Consider the following 17,856-nt stretch of genomic DNA (forward strand, 5'->3'; position numbering starts at 1 on the left):
ACAATATATATCGCAGATGCGTACTCTACAGTGGCATAGCTTAGGCCTGTTATATAGGTCAGTATCTTCAATGCACACCAGAACTTAGTTTGCCACTGCAAAGGAGTGTGGCTGCAAAATCTATTTTGGATAATCTAATTTATATTTGAGGAAATCAATGTGTGGTAATTTCTAGAACTGTGAATATAAGGCAACTGCTGCATGCTTGTATATTTGATGAGTTTTATTATATCCCTATATGAATGCCTATGCAGTGTAAATGCTTTAATACAAGATACTGAATGGTTTTTTTACACATTATTTTCTAAATGATGCTACATTTTACTGCATGTTTATCAATTTTTTTTTGTGTTGGTACAGACATTATTTTCATAACTTACACAGCAGCTATTAAAATCCATTATAAAAACATGTTCTTATGTAAAGACTTTTCAATCAGCAAGAAACATGCTTCCTTTAGACAATGGGCTTGGTTCACAGCAATGCCTGTGTAATTAACGTTTACCTATTAAAAAGAAAAAAAAAACCACTCAGTCTGTAAATGGGATTATTGACTCTGCTGCAAACCGCTATGTTGGTATGTTTTCATACCTTTCAAAATTTAACTCATCTACACTTACTAGGAAAAGAGCTGACCTGTCCTGATTCAAGTTGAAAAAGAGTGCTCTAATTGGAAGAGTCCAAAACAGAGCAGCTATTTTGTTTGGTGCTGCAGGATGACAATGTAGCTCTTTTTTTTTTCTTTCATACAATGAGTTCATGTTATTTGATTGTGAACTGGGCCCACTGTTTACAACGTTACTATACATAACCAAAGTTCAATGTAATTAGCAGAATTTAGCAGGTTCAATCTTTTGGAATAAAAGAGAAAAAAGAGACTGGCTTTGGTTTTGCTGAGGTTTTGGAGAGGTGACTTGGGCCAATGCATTTTAAATGTATGGAAATCACTGGCTGAAAGACTGATGGCTAAGACAACACTGTCAGCAGTAAATATCTTATATTGCTGGAAACTAAGTTACCAATGATATACCACTAATCAAGGAAGTAACGCATTAGTTTAAAGCTATGTAAATATTTATTTTAATGCTGCAGCATCATAGCTATCATTTTTCAATGCTTTGATATCCAAGGATTCCTAGTACTACATGAATGTATTTCATCTGCTTCATTTTTTAGTTTCAGTACATTCATTTAAAGCAAAGTAACCCCTGTTTCTTTGTACTGCACTGAAATAAAATAATCTTGTTTCAGTACATAATGCTTTTTGTATTCTTTCTGATCTGCCTCCAAAAGTGTTTGTTTTTATGAGCTCTAAATGACAGATGCTAGCCTCAGCTCCCAGTCTTCTGTACATACACATGCCAAAATCACACCCAGCAACACAGACAGAAGACTGGTGCCTCTAACGAAGGCTCTGTGGAGTCTGAGCAGCACTAGCACCAAGCAACTGTGAGCACCTAGCGAGCTTTACAGCTGGCAGAACACAGGTCTTCTGTATCCTCGTTTTAGGCTTCAGACACATAAAGCTTGAATTCCACTTCTAGGCACATCAGTCTCATCCTGCATGTTCACATTAAACAGACTCTCAGGCTATAAAATGGTCTTGCTGACTATATTCATAAATAAAACAGGGACATGGTACAGCCTTGAACAGTACCTGGTATCATCCAAAGTATTTGTTAGCATTGTTGTCCTTCACATTGGCCCACAAAAACTAGCACTCTCCGCCATAGTGCCCAGGCACAGCACTGTCAAACAAGTTGTCTTAGGAACTGTCTTCAATACAGTTTGGCCACAGCTGCCCTGTGGAAAAAGAAGAAGAGGACAGGTTAGGCACTTGGATGTCAATCACACTGCATCACTTCGCTGTACAGCCAAGGAACTGCTCCTGGCTTCTTTTGGTGTTTAGATGCAACTATTCACATCCCTAAAATTGTCACACTTCAAATCTGAACCCTAGCAGCAAGTCTTGATGTCAGACAAAAGCAAGACATTCTTCAGGATACAGTTAAACTGTGCACACTCGAACCCAGCAGGGAACTTCATCCATCTCTGCACTTCCAATTCTTCCCTGACTGAACAAGAGCAATGGCTATTGGAAACACTATCCTGTTTTTCAGACCAGAGAAAACAGTGTTTTGTCAGAATAGATCTTGTAATACTAGGAAAAAAAAAAAACAAAAACAAAACTATAAAGAAAATAAAAGACAGAGAGCTTACCAGCATCCGCTAAATACTAAAAAAAAAAAAAAAAAAAAAAAAAAAAAAAAAAAAAAAATTGAAAACTGCCTAATCTGAGCTCTGCCACAATCAAGGCCATAATGCCTCATTCTGCTCTTCAAGATCCAAACATTTCTTGGGGTTGTAGGCAGGAAGCAAAGTAGAAATGTGGAAGAAGATTTTATGTGTGATAATACAACTGAAGAACCTGTAGCCTGACTAATCCAGTGGCCTTCTACAATGGAATGACTGCAACAGTGGACAGGAGAGGAACTATGGATGTCATCCACCTGGACTTCTGTAAGACCTATGATATGGTCCCACTCAACATTCTTGCAACTGAACTGGAGAAATATGTTTTTGATGAATGACTGTTAGATGGATAAGGAATTGCTGATGGTCATGTCCAAAGAGTTATAGTCCACATTCATGTCCAAGTGGAAACCAAGATCAAAACAGACTGGAAGATGAATGGATTGAGAATAGCCCTGCAAAGAAGGACTTGTGGGGAACCGGTGTGTGAAAAATTCAGCATTAGATGGAAGTGTGCTCTGCAGCCCAGGAAGCTAATCATACCCTGGACTGTATAAAAAGAAATTTTTTATGATGAGGGAGGCCAGACACTGGAACAGGTTGCCCACAGAAACTGTGGATGCCAAGAAGTGTTCAAGCTCAGGTTGGACAGGGCTTTGAGCAACTTGATCTAGTGAAAGGTGCCCGTGGCAAGGGGGTCAGTCTATATGACCTTTAAAGGTCCCTTCCAAACCATTCTAGGATTCTGTGATTCTAAGATGCTGCAGTAAGCTACTTGAGTAGCTCAGCTTATCAAAGCTGATATCAATAAAAGAGACATTCACATGGCTTAATCTTCTGATTTATTTCTTGTACACTATATAATTCATCTGAAAGTAGCTGCTTTTATAACACAACGGTGACAGAGTATCTATGCTAACAAGTTATTATTCTTGTTCAGAATAATTCCTAGCCTACAAAAACATGTGAGCCTAGACTGACTTTTGACACAGGAAAGAAACAGTAAAAATGCACAGAATATTTTCATACTTGGACATTTGCACAGAATGATTTGAAAGACAGAACAGTTTCTTCTCATGCTTATTACTTTCTCTAATTATTACAGAATACAGAGGCTTGTTGGTCTGTTCCATCTCAATGTGTGTGTATGGCTCCCTCCCCCTTCATCTCATGCTTTCAGTTCCAATGTCTCAACCTTAACTGTTTTCCTCAATCCCCAACTGGTTTGGCTCTGAATATAGCCATAAATGATCGTGTAGCCTGAGTTAATGTATGCAGTAGTATACCACACAGCCCAGAATTTTATTTGCTCTTCTAACTCAACATAATGGAAGGTTTCCAACCTCCCAACAGAACTGAATTGCTGCACAGACTTTGAAAACCTAACGTATAAAAGGAAAATATCCATATCATACAATAGCCCAGGTCCCCTCAGATGTCGCAAGAACTGAGCTACAAATCTCTGCCTAAAGATCCTGACACTTAGGAGGGGAAAGACTTTACCACCAAGAGGTGCTGTTGTGGACAAAGCAGTCTACCATGAAGGACAGAAGAGATATATGCATAGAGGTGGGAAAATGTTGGCTATGGAAACAGGTGTTGTGTAACAGCCTAGTCTGCCTTCCACCGATGTGTGAAGAAACCAAAACAGGTACCGAAAAAACAGCAAGGAAGCTGACTCCATAAATTCCAATGCTTCAGATAAGCATTATGTTATTTGGAGGATCCTGTAAATAAAATCTAAGCTGTCCATAGCTCATTACACTAATCACTATTTCCAGCAGGCACCCTTTTCACTAGCAGGAAGGTGCAACTCCCAACTCTCTTCACAAGAAGCATGATCAACAACCAACACTTACCCAGACCACTATGACTTCTCCAACACAATCCTCTTTTCTAGTTGATTCAAATTAAGATCCTCATTTGGATCTGGTAAAGGAGGCTCTACACTGGTCTTCTCATTTCCCAGGAGACTGCCACAGTCACTAGGATTTTCAATTGCAGGGACTGCTCTCACGTTCTATTAAGACTAGAGGAGTCCTAAATGGAAGAACACAAATCCTCCTCCAATTTCCATCTGAAAACTTTCTTATCAGGTCTACTGCTAAGTAATTTGACTCTATGGAGAGAGACTCATGTTTCCTGTAGTTTGCAAATGAGAACACTAAGCAACAGATAATATTTAAACAGAAAAGGTAAAGACTGACAGATGACAGAAAAAAGAAACTCCCAAGATAACCACTGCTCTTGGTAGCATGTGCTTTTGTAAAAGCTGGTTCATGTTTTATCAGAAAGGCAGTTTTTGATTGCACAGATCACAAGGAGGTAAGCAAGAGCTAGCCATACATTGACCTGCACTGTTTCACATACAACACTTGAACAGATTTCTTCACTAAATGCAACAGGAGTGATGAGTTCAGAACAAGGACAACCAATTCCCCTGCAGAGAAGTCTGACTTTAATTCCAAGGCTACTTATGTTGCCATTTTATTGTAACAGTGTCAGAGCACCTCACTTCCACATTTCTCATGGGTTTTGCAAGACAACTTTTCTATTTTATTATTATTTTAGTGCCCATTTTTCACAGAAAATTAAGTATACACTTAATAAAAAAAATCTACACCTAGGAACTCAACATTTTTTTCACATAGGCAGCTTCATAATAATCATATGAAACAGGAAAAAAAGCTTGGTCTTGTTTACAGACAATGAGCAACAATTCCTTGCTGTGCACCGTTATCACAAAGAAGGTAGTTTGCAAAATACACAAAATTTAGACTGAGCAGTAACATCTATTTTCATCTTAAATTTCCTTTCCAAATATTCATTCTCTCTAGACAGATATGTATCAATATGTTCAGATGCATTCCATGAGGAGATCAAAACAAATTTCAGTTCCAGTTGCTCAGAAGAACCAGCTGCAGCGTCCCAGCTACAGTGCAGACCTCTGCCACTGCACTCATCCACAGAACAAGAATGGATTTCATCCCATTGCCTGCCTTTGATAGTATCCAATGGGGTTTTTGCTTCAGTAGAATGAGATGACACTGGTGACATGGATGTGTCCCCTCTCCACTCAGAATCATATGCAACAGGATATAATGAACAACTGCTTTTTACAAAACTGCCTAGTTCTACACAGGACACATTTCAAGCATAACAGATGATGCTCACTTAAAATACTATAATGTTTTTAAAGGGACACAACCTTTCCAAACTTGATCTCCATGTCTAAAGCAGCACATACCTCTTCTCAAAGTAGGGCACTGATCCCCAAAGGTGTTGCCATCTCCAACTCAGAATTTTGCAGTTCCCTCCAAAAGAAGCACCCTTTGCTAACCTCTAATTTTTGAGTATCAATACTTGTTTCTCACCAAGTCCCATACGTGTTGAAGTAATACAATGCACTGAAAGAACCCAGCAAATGACAACACATGTAACCGAATAAGAGCAACAGCATATCAGCTACGGTATGCTCTTAGACTCCTAACACCTTTGGCATCAAGTAACGTAACAAAATAAAAGCCATTTTCTTTCAGATACTGGTTTCTTCACAGTACACTCTGAGACAGTCTGTCCCCAGTTAGATGACTCCTGACTTGCATAAACCTCTTGCCTCAACACAAAACCCTGGTCCACTTAAAGAATTCCACTAAACATAGCCCAGGTTTTAAGCTGCTTCTTCAGGCTAATGTAATCCAGGTCAATGTATAGCAGACTTCAAGAGGAGAGCCAGAAAAATACTTAGGACATGTGTTTGGTTTATTACAATAAATCTTCTAAATCACTTCACTCCTATGGTCTCACAAGCAATGGTAAAACAGTGCCCCCAATATGATGCACAGGAAGTTTGAAAGAGTGTAAATAAATCACTGAACAGCAATAACCCACTTCCCAGGGCTCTCAAGTCTCAGCTTTTTCCTCTGAACAAAATACTATTTGGAGACAGAGGAGGGCTAGTCTTCTTCAGCCCTTGCATGGCCTTGTTCAGCCTGTGGTTTAAAATGCTTTCAAGATACATATGTCAGATAATGCAAAGATGAAAACACAAATCACAGTTCAGTACCAAAGAGTCATGTTCCAGTCACTACCCTGTATCCTTTTTAAGGCTACAGCCAGTAATTGCACCAGCATGGCATTAAGTCCTTAGACAGATTTTACTCCTGTTGTCATACAATGCTCCCAAAGACAATGTTCAGCCTGCTGAAAGAATGCTAACAAAACATCTCCAAGGGGTTTATGAGCTACCAGAAAGGTCACATCTTCTGGAACAGAATGAGCTTAATGAGTTCATTTTAAGGGCTTATAAATGCTTAAAGCATCTCACCTGTCATAACAGTACAGTCCAAGAATATCTGCAGGGCCATGCTTAAAAGTTACAGATCTGGTGATGCAAACTCATTTCTAACCAAAAATGCCATTAAATCAGTGGGATAATTCCAGGGAGTACCAAAGGATCAACACATTAATTTCTGTTCATATTGATACAGTGTTTAGAGACTTGCAAATACTCAAAACTTTAAGGATGGTCCTTTAAAAATGGACAGTGGTTATATTAGCAGTACAGTACATACAGACAAGTGAAGCAGCACACAGTGATTTTCAGTCCAAGAACACACTCCTGAAGCCCTTCAGTTTTACAAAAATGTCTTTTGATATACAAGCACAGAAAACAGATGCATAAGCCTGTGGCACCAACTTAAAAAAAAAAAAAAACAACCACACAAACAAAACACATATATATAGAGAGAGAGAGGGAGAAAGAGACAGACAGACAACCTAAATAGCATTCCAAGATGTGGCTACCATAACACCCTGTAAAATCTGGTCCCCAACTTTGTTTTTATGTATCAAAGTGTCAGCAGAATCATCTTTAAAAAACATCATTTTCTTGATCACCTGACTTGGCGAAAAAGGTTGTTTTAAATCAATACACTGTATTCAACCACGTCATAGGACCCCTAAAGCAGTCAAATGCTACAAGCTGACTTCTTTGTATTTCAGTGCTTGCAAGAATTTGTGCAAAACAGTAAAAGCCTGTATCCCATCACTGATCGGAAGTCAGTTTACACACTTAAGGGTGTGTAAGGGTGTGTCTCCAGCTCTCACATTTTTTGCTGTTACAATGCCTTGTCAGAATCAATGCCTCCACAATGTTTTCTATATGTATTATAGAAAGAGCTGCATGACATGCATCCCTCTTTGTGGTGACTTGATGAAAAGTCACTCACACGGGACACGTGAAAAACCTGAATGTTACAGGGCCACAAACATGTTATGCGTTAGTGAGAGAGCAATCCAAGAAAATAAACAGAACCCTAATCTGCACCATAGTGCGAAGGGTATGACAGGCTAGCATAAACAGAAAAACAGAAAAAATAATGAACTCTGAGGAAAGAGTTGAATCATTAAAATTCCTATCCCCAGTCTGTCTGATCTCCCGGCAAGTTTTAGAAGGACAGAGGTTTCTCCAAAACCTCTTCTTGGTGAATTCCTATTCTAGGAGTCTGATAGCAGGAACAGCAGCATGGGACTGAACGCTGCGAGATGAGGCTCCACAACCACAGAACAGAAGCAGCAACGTTGTGCCTAATGAACAAGAGCAGCAACTCCAACCCCGGTAACGCTGTTTTGGCAGACTTCAGCAAACACTTCCAGGGATTCACTCTGCCATTCACTTTAAGTCCCAACATGCCTGAAGCCCCAAGCTTCTCTGCTTCCTGAAAGCTCCCAAACTAAAAGGTTTGATGGAATAAGGCAAGTAAGAAACAGGCTACAAATGGCAATTACTTTTCTATTTTGACTACAGCCATATCTGCAATACAACAAAAGATGAAGTAGAGACTTAACATTTTGGTAAGGATTAAATAGTTTGAAGATATTGTCTTATTTTCCTTTAAAGAGTCATATAAAAGGATCAGAACAGCCATTAAAAAGTATGCTTTACCAGAAAATATTTTTAGATGGCCTATGTATCTAAGGTAAAAAATGAATTAGAATAATCTAAAAATAAAACACAACAAGGAACAAAATGGTAAAAGTGAGATCTTTAGTATGTGAAGTAGATACCCTATAAAACTGCTTATTTGCAATTTCATCAAGTTTTGTTAGCCTGTTTTGCATTTGGTTAGTTTAATATTGTGGATACTATCATTATGGCTTCTGGAATGTGTACAGGAATTGAACAGGAATGATACTAATAGCAAAGAAATTAATGAGAGAATCAGGAGCTCCCATCTGGAAATGAGAAGCATTATTATAAAGATACTGTCTAAGCGATCTTTCTTAGTCTTCTCCCCATCTGACACTGTGCATTTGTTGTTTACAAAAGTCTACTTCAGCATAAAGCAGATTCTCTAACATAGCCAAGAGCTGAGTGAGGAAGTGTGTACATTAGGTCTGACACTAATTAGTGTTTCCACAGGACCCACAACCATTTACAAGCAACAAAGGAAATTCTCTGCAAGGACCAGAAAGGTTTCACTTGCCAGAGTCAGGTATCACAGTGCAGTTCTGAATGGGTGCTTAAAAGTGACCCTATCCTGCGGCCAAAGGGCCCCATGAGATATGGGTTGCAGTCTGGCCACTGGCCAAAAGATGAGTTTGTAGTGTTGAGTGGTCAGAGCCTCCTTAGTTCCATTTCCTCAGAGGCAGTGGCCGGAGGAAAAGTGCAAGATGGCAATGGCCCCCTCCAGAGGCAGAACTCCTGCAGTCCTCCTGCAGTGAAGGTGCCTGGTAACATGGTTTGAAGCAAGTGGTAATACTTGACATAATGTGCCACTATTTGTCTCAATTATTTTTCCTCAGAACTGCATAGAGGCTTCCTGACTTCACAGGTATCGTGCCCGTAAGTAGGCCAGTCTGATCTCATGCCTAGTAATTTATTAACAAAAATAACCATTTGAACATTTTAGCTTAGCTCTGAGGTGAGGCCAAAGACCTTTGGAGCATCTGTCAATCAAAAACAAGTCCCAGGTGCCCAAATGACCCAGACAATGTGCACAGTAACTCCAAATCCCAGTGAGACTGTATACCATCCTGCTAGATTACCAATTGTTTTCTCTGAATAATAACACTTGTGAGATGCCAAAGATCAGTGCTGTCATAGCTCAGAGGAACAACAGCTGACATCATGAATTTGTAGGTTGGTTTGCCATCATGAGTACTCCGTGACAAAAGTCTGTATAAATTCACAGCACATCCTTTAATTCATGTATCTGTGCCAGTTCTGGGCTACAGCAGGTCACAAAAAGCATGAGATCAGAACCCAAACAAAAATGACTACATCTCATGGTACCAGTCATTAGAGATCGGACTGTAATTAGACAGATGAAAGCAGAGAGCAAGCTTTTGCTGCTCTTTTCAGCTCTCTCAAGAATACTTCAACAAGTCTCTTCTTTCAATTAATAAAAATAAATGCCTGTACACTGTGAAAAAGGAACTGTAAAATGGTATAACATCAGAATAAGAAACAATTTTTGTTGTAGCAGTAGTGCATGAGAATTACCAAGATGCCACATCCTGTACAAATGGAGCAGTCTAGCATGCTAAAGTATTCAGGTACTCCCAACTGTCACGAAGATATTCTTATATACTTTACTTTCAAACTATATCAGTGGGTTCATCTTATTTCAGTTTCTCCTGATCTTCTCATAGTAAGAGGGGCCTATTTTCTGCCTGCTGTTCTAGACTTATACATCACTAGTAAATCCCTTTTCCCCAAATTTGCTGGTGTTCCCAGCAGGAGCAAACCTGCAGCTAACCAATTACTTTGTACTGGAAGTGTCACGGGTGATGAGCAAAAAAGGTACAAAACCAATAAATCCATGAAGTATAGATCACCTATTGTGTCATGTAGCTTTTAATGGGTCTTTTGCTTTGCTCTGCAGGAGAGATGACTACCTTCCGCCTCCTCAGAGCTCCAGTTCAAATCCCACAAGATCTGCTAAGACACTTGTAGTTTCCAAACACTTTTTTTTTTACTGTCCCACTCCAACGTATTTCCCCCTCCTTGGAATAACAGTGGGAATTTATGGGGAAATTGACATAAAGAAACCTGCCAAACTGAGAATGAAGATGTTACAACAAAGGCTGGCACCACGTATTTTCATATTCCTTCACTTATGTGACGTCCAAGCTTAAGTGAATTTTAAAAATCTACTCATTAGCATTGTACAGTACTTTTCAGCTGCTACACTGAGTAGCTCCCCTGTCAGTACACCTCCACAGGCCTGTCATAAGGGCTAGGGCCAATATCAAAAAGAAAGAGTCTTAATGCGTGCTTTCCCTCAAAGTTGTACACCTGTTAGCTCCCAAGACAAGGGGAGGTAGCAATAAGGCAAACAAACACCTGTTCTGACTCAAGATGTTTCCTGATCATATCCATCATGTTACAGAAGACTACCGGGCAGAATGTGCCTAGAAAAGAAAAAAAGCTGGAAGGCAGTACATGTAGTCTCTGGGCTTTTGCCTGTCTCCGTGAAAAGACTTTATAATTTCATTGGATTTCAAACCCATTTAGAAAAAAAGAATCTCTAGAAGAGGAGCCACTCTCACAAGGTAACAGCCTGAAATATTGGAATGATGATCCTGTTCTAATCAAAGGCTAATATCCGGGTCTCACGGTTCCTCAAAAAGTTCTCTAAATATTGTGCAAGACTTGGCAATATTTAATTTGTGCTGCAGCCTGTCCTTGTAGGGATTAATTAAGGTTCTCCCTTATTTTCTAATGTGTAGCAATCAATAAGGGCATCAAAAAACTAACCAGGAGTCAGAGGTAGCAGAAGACCCCAGAAGAAAAACAATAAAGCCAAATGAGGGGAAAACCAGTAATTTTTCAATTTCCCACCACCTGACAGCACCTACATGGCATAGCAGCCACATTCCCATCACAAGGTGAGCTTCCAGGAAAGTAAATTGTGCTATCAAGGAAGCAAGTACATTGGAATCTTTGCAGGAAACATAACTGATATTCACAACTGTTTACTCACTTTAGATTCACAGAGACACATAATGTTCTCTTAAACAATTTAAACTGTCAAACATCATGTAGAAACTTGAGGGTAGAGAGGAAAACTGGACGAGACACACAACCCTATTTTGTATTCATTAGAAATGCACTGCTTCCTACGCATCAGCAATACATTCCTAATTCTTCTGAAACAGCCAGAAGAAGAAAAGGGCAGGTGATGTTGCTTCTGGACAATGACAAAAGAATACAAAATCACTTGTAATATTACTGAGCTGGGACCAAAGCCTACGGTTTAGGCACTGACCAGATCCATACTGCCTCTGCAGAGAGCTGCACATGTTCTTACCTGGAGACGCCCCTCAGACTTGCACATTTTCCAGCACTGCTGCTCCACTCAGTTCATGACCACTGTGAACAGAGGAAATAATCACAAGTATCAAAGTCAAGTTCAGCAATTAGAGGCCTGGGCTTATTTTTGCATGCAGATCAGTCTCTGCCTCAAATAGAAAGACCAACCCCGTTTCTTGTCTTTGAAACTGAAGTGCTAAATTGGTTCTTCCCAGCTGAAAGCCACTGCACTGGCAAAACGAAGGAGGCAAAGTCAGCAACATCGTCTTAACTACAGGACCTCAGTATTAGAAACCTGCATAGTCCAATTCAAGGGATTCAATATATTTAGTTAAAACAATGCTCATTTTTTGCACAGATTGGTGCAAATTTGACCCATAAAAGTCTGCAAAGCCTCTGAAAGTATCTCCTACCCGGAAAGATCTTCTAGTGCATCGGCTCTACTAGAGCAAACACACTCAGAACACTAAACCCACAGATTAAGGAGGCAAGCAACCTCTCTCCTAGAGTATGCCTTCTGCTGGCCTTTTCCTTCCCCTGCCTAGCTGCTGAAAAACAGTTTTTCTGGCAGAAATGTTGTGTGGAAACAGAATGTTTCTCACAGCATAGTTATTTGCCATGCAGAAGAATGGCACGTGTGGTCCACCAGCCTGGGTGCACACATAACTGTAATAAACCTGTGCTATCAAAAAGCTTGGGATATGAATTCGAAATTAAATGGACTGATGGTGGACCAAAGGTTGGACTTGATGATCTCTGAGGTCTTTTCCAAGCCAGTCGATTCTGTGATTCTGTAAAATGTGAAGAAAGGAGAACCCTAAATAAACCAGAGTTTCAAACTGGCAGCAGTACGTTCTGCTTGCTGCCCTGAGGCTGAAGGTAATGGCTGCTTGGCTCCACGTTCTCTGCAGTGCCCAGTGAGGAAGCAGAGAGCCAGGCACAGTCACCTGGCTTTTCACATCAGGGTCTCACAGTCTGGAGCAGCATTCAGTTCTCTCGTGTCCCCCTGGCAAGGGACAGCAGTGATGTCATTTCTCTGTCAGGCAGGTTCCTTTGTTTCTGGAAAGGATATACTTGTATTTCATTTCTCTGGGAAAGAACAAAGGCAGTTTCTCTGCAGGGATTTAATTTTGGATCTCTTTTCAGTCCCCAGACTTGCTCAGGCTATTGCTCTGGGCAGCAGATTAGTCTATGGGAAAGAGTGTAATGAGAAGCCGGCATTGGTGGGGGCTGTTACAAAAAGCAGAAGCCTCTGGAGGAACACAGCAAAAGGCAAACAAAGCACAAGAAAAACACTGAAGGGAGAAATCCTTTGTTGGCCAGGACAACACCAAATGTCATTTGCACACATAAAGCTGTGTCTGTATTCAATCCCAGTGCCCCAGAGATTATGTTGTAGTTTGGAAGGGAACCCAACAGGTCATCTAGGGCATCCTTCTACTCCTTTGCAGGAATAAAAGTGCCTGCAATTCACATGTGCAGGGTCAAAGCTCACTGACCCTTTTTTTACCACTGATCTTCTTTTACCACAACAGTGACTGAACTAATCACTGCTTATTTACACCCCTCAGAGTCTTGATTGAGGCAATCTGAAAGATTTAATAGAAAGTGGAGTGAATTTGTTTCATTAAGTAATTGCAGAAAGTTCAGCCTGAGTTTGTAAACTCCTTTAATGATGATAATCACCTTCTTATTGCTGTCTGTGTTGACTTGCAATCCTGTCTTTGCTTATCATTTAAATGCACATAGTGCCCTGCCTCTAGGTAACGTCTTCACAGTGCATGCCTCAAACCAGAGAGCAGGAGCTACAAAAATGATGAATCCTCACACATCAATACAACCTTTCTATCATATTCACCCCAGCTGTCAGAGGACAGTTACAGGGTAGAGTCTCGATGAGGGCTCTGCCCTATGCAATAATCCACACTAAGCTGAATGCCCTCCTTGCTTTCCTAAGAGGGAAGCCCAGAAGCTCTGAATGCTTTTCTTTCTGTGTATATGCCTTGTCCTGCCTTGAAAATAGTTATAAGTTAGGGTATTTTGAGAACTAAACTTGAGTTTGTGCTGGTTTTAAATTTCAGAGCAAAATTCTCACCCAGCAGACTCAAGCATCTGAAATAGCTTTTCTATTTGGGATGTATGTATGCGTGTCCTATAATGGGCAAAACAAAGGCTCCTGCCATTATGCAATTTTGAGTTGGAGTTAACACAGTAAAAAGAAGTAAGCTGCTCACAAGAAATAAGAGGTGTCTCTTGGCAGTGGATCTTTTTATTTAAACGTTTAGGTTTTATACAGTGTTTCTGTTCACACAGTTGCAGGGAGATCTACAGATGGTCACAGTGCTGCTGTGATACAGACCATCACCAGCAGAAAAATGAGCTTTCAGAGAGTCTTCACTACAAACCTGTGCTGTGTTATGTGTAACACTCTGCAAATGATCCTAATAGTCATGGAAATGAGTTCCATTTGGCATAAATCACAAGAGCTACTAAGTGAAGGCCTCTAAAATGGGCCTGTTAGGAAAGACAGAAATAATGAGCTGTTGTACTTTTTTTTAAAGCTCATTAAAGTGGGACAGCTGTTGTTTAACTGCAGGAAATATTATAAATGCCAAGAGTAACAGATATGGCAGTTCAGTAAAGCTGACTACCTGCACTTTATATGAGCAATTTGCATGTCATACCTGGAGTATCACACAACTGAAGGTTGGTATTTTTTGGAAACTGTCTCCTAATGACAGATATGGCTGTTCATAAGAATGCAGCAAATGCATCACAGTACAGACTCCAAATGATGTCATGGAGAAATCTGAGCACAGGTAGGCCCAGTACAACTGAGGTAGCATGCCATGTGCCATTTCAGACCCAACATAATCACCATGGCTGGAACCTCTAGACCAACAGTCCATAAACTGCATGCAACACACTGTCCATAATCCCTTACCACATTTCCCATGGCCACAGGAAACTTCTGCTGGAGGTGGACAAACATTGCACCTTCTTGCTTCTGTTGCAAGTCAAGTCTGTGGGCTGCTGGGGGTTACCTCTTTTTCTTTCTTGATGAAGAATGAACACAAAGCTGATTTCATAATATATCAGCTTGGAAGTCCAGCTGTAGCTGAGAGGCAGGAGCTGTGATTCTAATCCTTGCAAGCAAGACCGAGAACTGCAGCCAGATCTTCTCTGATGGTGGTGCTCTGTACAGCAGGCTGATGAATTGCAGTGTGAGAAGGAAGGTAGCATGACCCTTCCAGCAGCTGCTAACAGAAACAGCAGGAGCTGTGTTCTGCATGAAGCCCTGTGTGCTTGTTGTGATCTGAGCACTTTTTCTGAGTCAGACCTCTGAGGAGGAAGAGCACCTAGTCTGAGATGTTTGCAGGGCTGCAGTAATGACTAAATATTCAGTGCTAACAAAACTCAGGCAGCTTGAGGCAACAAAAAGTATAAATTTATAATGCAAGAAAACTCCATGGGTGTTTTCAACATGTGCATGCCAGACATTCTGATGATTATATTCTTGGAGAAAATTGTTTCTACAACCAAAAAATAATATGTTTTTTAAAGCTGGTGTGCATTCAGCTGTCAACGGTGCCCTGCTGACTGTGTGCTCAACTTAATCCCTGCTGATTTAAACACTGAGAGACAGTAAGAAAAAGCTCAGGGTTATGACTTACTCCTAAGCTTCTACAATTACTTCTGACCACACGATTTGTATGAGAAGCCAACTTTTTGCTACCTATGTCCTTCTGTAGATATTATCCCACCACTTGCTGTTACTGCCTAAGTGAAGTGAGGAAAAGGTGCCTCTCATAAGGACCTAATAATAATAATAATGATCCCAAATACCAGAGAAATATGTTTGCAGGGGAACACCTGTATATTAGGCTCCGCTCTTTGCTGCTACCCACCATACTTGACAGTAAGATTGAAACAGCTCTGTTTAAAGAAAAATCTTTGAGATTCTTTGCTATAACTCAGAAACCTTACCTAGAGCTTGTAAATCTTAAACAAATTGGCACTCTAATGAATGCAGTCTCACACATTGTCATATGTTAACGTTGACCAATGGCTGTCAGGCCAAGTAAATGTCATTTATTAATCGCTTTGTCCGTGCATGGCCACAAACAGAAGTAAGCAAGGTAGACATTACCATGCACCCTGACCAAAAAATGAGGAGTATTCCAAACAAAAAACCTGCTCTGTCTGTGTCTTAGCATACTCAAAGCATATTTGTCTAGGCAAGATCAAGGTGTATGGTAGACATCAGCATTCTTGAAGAATAAATGCTCCAGAGCAAAAATCTCAGTTTCCATCACCAAAATACATTGTCTTCATTCATGAGCCAGATGTAGAGATGTAGTCATGCCTCCAATAATATTCTTTCGGATTAAATAGTACTTTAACATGAAATCTCCGTAAATAAATCCAGTAAGTCTCTTAATTCAACATTTGTGAAGAGAGAGAAATTCAAATGCATACCTGTAGGGACACTGTAACCATGCCACGGAAATGTAGATGGTCCAGACAAGATGCTATAGGAGCATTTTCTTTCTTAATTACTTCAACCTCAATGAGGCTGTCATCAAGCAACCTGTTAGCCATCCTGGAACAACAAATCTAATCAACCTGAAGTATTCAGCATGACAAGTCACTAAAACATGTGCTTCCCATGGGATTTGCAGAGTACAAAGATATTTCAAAACAAGAAAGATGCACAGTCATCCCAAGTTTCTTTTTAAAGAGATGTCATCTTCACAGTCAGTATTAACACTTCCATTACAGGACTGAAACAAATATTTTCTAGCAGGTACTGCCTGTATCTCAATATGGCAGGCATCACACGGCAGTAATAGGATTCAAAGCCCTATTTTTGAAAGAGATGGAAACTTCTACAGAGCATATTAGACTGTTCAGTCACCCTCTCGCAATCAAGTTAATGTCTCTAAGGCACTCAGCATCACTCAAGTCACAACTGATATGATTCTTGTGGGGCACACCAGTGCAAAAGGATATTCCAAAACAGAAAAAAGAACATAACTCATAGGCGATCACAGCAAGACAATTCCTTCCCCAAGGACCATTGTCAAAAGAACATTAATCTCAAAAGAACATTAATATACATCAGAGTTTCAAGCCACATTTGTATGCCTCACTACAGCAGGTACTGAGTAGAGAGAAGTAGGACTCAAGTGTGTATTTGCAAAGGTGCCTGCTATCTCAACACATGAAACACAATTTAAGTCTCCAACATGGCACACATGCACCCAAAAGCAGGGAAGAGGCTGGTAAGATAGTTAAGGCTCATGTTTACAAAGGGCTGTTGTCAAACAAGAGCCATCATAATGTTCCCATTGCAGAGAGATTTCCAGCCTGTATGTCATTGTGTAAGTACCACACATGAAGAATGGAGCACAAACCAAGCCTCAGCAGCAACCTACATGGTATTATAAACCAATCAGCCAACATGAAACAGCTGGACACTCAAAAAAAACCCCAAAACCCCTAATATTGAGGTTGCCTAAAACCATGCCTTGACAGAGATCAAAACAACTAAAACCAGAAAAAGACCACAACACCTACATTCAGGGTAGTTTCTTCCCAGTTCGTCGTCATCAAACACAATCTGAATGAACAAACCTCTCACAGAAACAGCTCAGGGAAATTCCCAGCTCCACATCTGTCCTCATGCTACATGGCAATTGCTCGTTAGGGTAGGAATTGAACTCAGATGAGACTGGCACCAGCATCTTACACTCCCAGTCATATAAGTGAACTCAACTCACCCAGCAAACCTAGATCACAAACAAACATGTCTCCAGGATCACACCTTTAGGAAATCCTACTTGCTAGTTGGAACATCGGTTTCATGGGCAAGTCTATCCTCACTGCTCTGTATCCACTGCAGGGAGGACATGGGAATGACAGATACACTGTTCAACCTGTCCTTAACTTGCAAGTGACACAGCAGTGAACCAGCATCTGACTCAAGGTCTCTGCAGCCTTGCAGCTCCCTGTTTACATAATCTAATGCAGCCACACTCACTTTGACTATATTTGATCAGGTGCCAAATACAAGAAGTGACAGCACAATAAACGACTAGGCAAATACTACTTCCAACCCATGAGACAAGAATGGAGCTACACTTTTCTCCCAGGTATGCTAATTTGTAAGAAATAATGTAAAGATTCCCCAATCAAATAAAAATCTTACACTAGTCCATGCTGTTACAACATGCAAGCTAGCCCAAAGCTGGCTTGGAGCTAGCTCCTCTGTAGTGGGTGCT

Source organism: Streptopelia decaocto, assembly GCF_964273445.1.
Source record: "Streptopelia decaocto genome assembly, chromosome: 3".
NCBI lineage: Eukaryota > Metazoa > Chordata > Aves > Columbiformes > Columbidae > Streptopelia > Streptopelia decaocto.